This window comes from Theropithecus gelada, chromosome X (genome assembly GCF_003255815.1).
Source record: "Theropithecus gelada isolate Dixy chromosome X, Tgel_1.0, whole genome shotgun sequence".
Lineage (NCBI taxonomy): Eukaryota > Metazoa > Chordata > Mammalia > Primates > Cercopithecidae > Theropithecus > Theropithecus gelada.
In genome coordinates, this window is record NC_037689.1 from 17,977,885 (window position 1) to 17,982,712 (window position 4,828).

Sequence of the window (4,828 nt, forward strand, 5' to 3'; positions counted from 1 at the left end):
CATCCAGTCAGGATGGCTCCTGTCCTCCACGGTTCCCCACCCCTCTTGTGCACTTTGCCCCCTTCTGCCACCCCACCCCAAGGCTGCACTTTTTGCTCCTCCCCTGGACTTCTCACGATTCTTTGAGCGTGCTCAACATCTCTCCACCTCTGCACCTTTGTTCACCACGTCCCTCCCGGCACCTGTGCTTCCACCTTCTAATCCCTGCATACACACTCAGCCAATGACGGTTAATTTTAATGTGTCAACTTGGCTAGGCCATGGTACCCAGATATTTGGTCAAATATCAGTCTAGATGTCACTGTAAAGGTATTATTTATTATTTTTTATTTTTTATTTTTTGAGATGGAGTCTCTGTCTGTCGCCCAGGCTGGAGTGCAGTGGTGCAATCTTGGCTCACTGCAACCTCCACCTCCCGGGTACAAGTGATTCTCCTGCCTCAGCCTCCCGAGTAGCTGGGATTACAAGTGTGCACCACCACACCGGCTAATTTTTTTATTTTTAGTAGAGACGGGGTTTCACCATGTTGGCCAGGCTGGTCTCAAACTCCTGACCTCAGGTGATCCACCCGTCTCAACCTCCCAAAGTGCTGGGATTATGGGCGTAAGCCATCGTGCCCAGCCGTGTAAAGGTATTTTTTAGATGAGACTGATATTTGAATCAGTAGACTGAATAAAGTGGGTTAGCCTCCATATTGCAGGCAGTCCTCATCCAGTCAGTTGATGACTTTAAAACACTGAGGTCTCTCTAGGAAGAGGGAATTCTGCCTCCAGACTCCCTTCAGACTCAAGACTACAACATCAACTTTTCCTTGGGTCTCCAGCCTGTCAGCCAGCTTGTCCTAAAGATTTTGGACTTGCTAACCCCCCTGTCACGTAAGCCGATTCCTTAAATACAAACATACTCTCTCTCTCCCCCCGCCCCATATACACATACCTGTGCATCCTATTGGTTCTGTTTCTCTGGAAGACCTTGACTAATACAGTCTTTCCTGCTCTGCGCTCCCATAACCCTTATTGTATATCCATCTTTGCCTGTTTTGTATGATATGTACTCAGACACAGGTCGGTTTTTTTTTTTTTTTAGACAGTCTCACTCTGTCACCCAGGCTGGAGTGCAGTGGTGCAATCTTGGCTCACTGCAACCTCTACCTGCCGGGTTCAAGCAATTCTCCTGCCTCAGCCTCCTGAGTAGCTGGGATTACAGGCCTGCACCACCACGCCCAGCTAATTTTTGTATTCTTGGTAGAGACTGGGTTTCACCATGTTGGCCAGGCAGATCTCAAACTCCTGGACCCTAGTGATCCTCCCACCTTGGCCTCCCAAAGTGCTGAGATCACAGGCATGAGCCACTGTGCCTGGTCCACAGGTCAGTTTCCTCCATAGCTACACATCCACTGAGGGCAGACCATTTCTCCTGGTCTGCACACTCCATGGAATCTAGTGGTTTTTTTTTTTTTGTTTTTTTTTTTTTTTGAGAGACAGGGTCTCACTCTGTCACCCATACTGGAGTTGCAGTGGCATGATCATAGTTCATTGCAGCCTGGAACTCCTGGACTCAAGTGATTCTCCTGCCTCAGTCTCTTCAGTAGCTAGGACCACAGAGGTGCACCACTATGACTGGCTAGGTTTTAAATTTTTTTTTTTGTAGAAACAGGGTCTCACTGTGTTGCTTAGGCTGGTCTTGAACTCCTGGGCTCAAGCAATCCTCCAATCTCAGCCCTTCAAAATGCTGGGATTATAGGCATGAGCCACATTGCCTGGCCTCTTAAAGGTCCTGCTCCATCAAGAAAGGAGATGCCCCAAAACACAGGCAGGAGAACTAGAGAAAGGGAGAGCTTGAACAGCATCAAGGGAGAAGGAGCCAACCCAGAAAGGAAACCCATGGAAGGGGTTACCAAAGCAGATGCCTCCAGGGCTAGACAGGTCATGTGGGTGGAGGAGGCAGCAGAGAACAGATGAGGGTGGGATGGGCTGATCGGCATGGGTGCCCCATGAAGGGCCAGCCCATTATTTCCCTATGGGAATATAGGCACAGTGATGCCAGCTTTTTCAAGAGAGGCTGGAAATCCAGATTTTTGTGTAAAATGTCCCAGTTTGTAACTGTTGGCAGCTAATTCTGATTATTTCAGTGCACTGTTTGTGTCTAGAAGGCTTCAGGGCTACTAGTACTGTTCTGTTTTTCAGGCCAGGTTGATGGGTACATGAGTGTTTGGTTTTCCTGTATTTTTCTTGCCTTATAGAAATATAAATATCGGCCGGGTGCAGTGGCTCACGCCTGTAATCCCAACACTCTGGGAGGCCAAGGTGGGTGAATCACCTGAGGTCAGGAGTTCAAGACCAGCCTGGCCAACATGGTGAAACCTCGTTTCTACTAAAAATACAAAAATTAACCACGTGTGGTGGTGCATGCCTGTAATCCCAGCTACTCAGGAGACTGAGGTAGGATAATTGCTTGAACCCTGGGGTGGGGGCAGAGGTTGCAGTGAGCCAAGTTTTCGCCACTGCGCTCCAGCCTGGGTGAAAAAGCAAAACTCCATCTCAAAAAAAAAACAAAGAATATTTTAAATATCATTTCATATGTATTCAAAATTAAGTTGAGAACTCTCAAAACCCTTTCTGTGAGTTCAGTTTTGCCGGCAGACCACCCATTTGCATCCCCTGCTGGGTATTAGCTTGTTGCTTTGCAGTACTTGTCGATTAAATGAGGTGTGTGGCTATACACTTTCACTTGAATATTAATCAGTTAAGTGTTACTTTGTGCTGAAAATAGAAAAAGTCAGCAGTGCTGTTTCTTCTACAAGAATTGTTCTGTGAAAGGAAAAATGTTGCAGCTCACCAACTGCCGCCCACTCTTTCCTCTCTGGAATATTTTTGAACCTATCATGTGTTACCTTTCACACAACTTGATATTGAATATAAGAAGAAATATTAATCATTCTGCATAAACCAAAGTCTGACTTCAAACGTACTCATGATTTTGATAAAGTCTGTATGTGTGTATATGAAGGCACAATTTGCATCTCAGAATCTAAGAGACATCTAAATACTGGCACCAAGGATATATAGCTGTCTTTGGTTCCCAAGTTGTCCAGCACATATTTTGGATGAAGTAACTATGAGTCACTTGCAGCCTGGAACAAGTTACTTCACCATTCTGTGCCTCAATTTCCTCACTTATAAGTTTCTAGGCTGGGTGTGGTGGCTCACACCTATAATCGCAGCACTTTGGGAGGCTGAGGTGGGAGGATCACTTGAGCCTGGGAGTTCGAGACCAGTCTGGGCAACAAAGCGAGACCTCATCTCTATAAAAAATAAAATAATAAAATAAATAAATAAAATACATTTCTACATATGTGTGATACATTATTTTATCTAGGTGGCAGAAGTAAACCACAGAGGAGGAAAGTACCAAATCAAATCAAATTATTTTACTCATTCAAGAGATGTTTATTGGACGAGTGCGGTGGTTCACGTCTGTAATCCCAGCACTTTGGGAGGCTGAAGCGGGTGGATCACCTGATGTCAGGAGTTCAAGACCAGCCTGGCCGACATGGTGAAACCCCGTCTCTACTAAAACTACAAAAAATATTAGCCGGGTGTGGTGGCATGCACCTGTAATCCCAGGTACTCGGGAGGATAAAACAGGGGAATCGCTTGAATCCGGGAGGTAGAGATAGCAGTGAGCCAAGATCGCGTCACTGCACTCCAGCCTGGGTGACAGAGTAAGACTCCATCTGAAAAAAAAAAAAAAAGGATGTTTATTGAACACCATGCTAAGTAAGTAAGTAAGGGCTCTGGGGAAGACAAAAAAGTTTAGGACATGGCCTCTACTGTCATGGAATTGGAGAGACAAGACACACGCACAAAATATTATGACACAACATGAGGCAATATGTATTGCCGGCCATCTAGACTGTGAGCTCCTCTACGGCGGGGCCTGCATTATATTCGTCTTTGTAAATGTGGAGCAAATGAATGAATAGTACCAAAAGCACAGTAGCTATTCTAAGGAGGAAGATGCCATCGTGGACTTGAAAGTTCGTGAAGCGGTCCTTCCTGTGACTGACGTCATCGGGAGATTTGCTTTCCTTTTCTCTGAAAGAGGAGGAAATTGAAACTGAGTGGCCCATGATGGAAAGAGGGGAAGTCTAGGGGTACAGGAAGCCCCTGGGTGAAGTCAGAGGCTAACGTGGGGTTCAGAGCGACTGTGGCCGTCGGCCTGACCGTCTTTGTGCTTTCTGTCGTCACTATCATCATCTGCTTCACCTGCTCCTGCTGCTCCCTCTACAAGATGTGTCGCTGACCGCGTCCAGTTGTGACCACCACCATGTCCCCCACTGTGGTGCATGCCCCTTACCTTCAGCCTCCAAGTGTGCCACCTAGCTACCCTGGACTACCAGGGTTACCACCCCATGCCCCTCTCCCCCAGCCAGGAATGCCAGCAGCACCCTACCCAACGCAGTACCCATCACCTTACCTGGCCCAGCCCACGGGCCCGCCGGCCTACCTTGAGGCCCTGGCTAGAGGAGCAGCCACACCCTACCCCACCAGCCAGCCTCCTTCCAACCCGGCCTACATGGATGCCTCGAAGGCGGCCCCCTGAGCGTGCCCTGGCCTCTCTGGCTGCCACTTGTTCATGTCATGTGTATGTGAGTGGTGTGCAGGCACGGTTCCTTACACCCCGTGTGTGCTGTGTGTGTCCTGTCTGTATATGTGGCTTCATATGATGCCTACTAGGTGGGGAGTGATCCTTGCCAGAGTGGGCTGGGACCAGACTTTGTTCTCTTCCTCACCTGAAATTATGCTTCCTAGAATCTCAAGTCAAA

The 4,828-nt window shown here is 47.6% G+C and overlaps 1 pseudogene; it reads left to right on the top strand.

The window, feature by feature from the left end:
- The first annotated feature begins 1,982 nt into the window (after positions 1–1,982).
- On the top strand, positions 1,983–4,605 carry LOC112616354 (annotated as a pseudogene).
- The last annotated feature ends 223 nt before the right edge of the window (positions 4,606–4,828 follow it).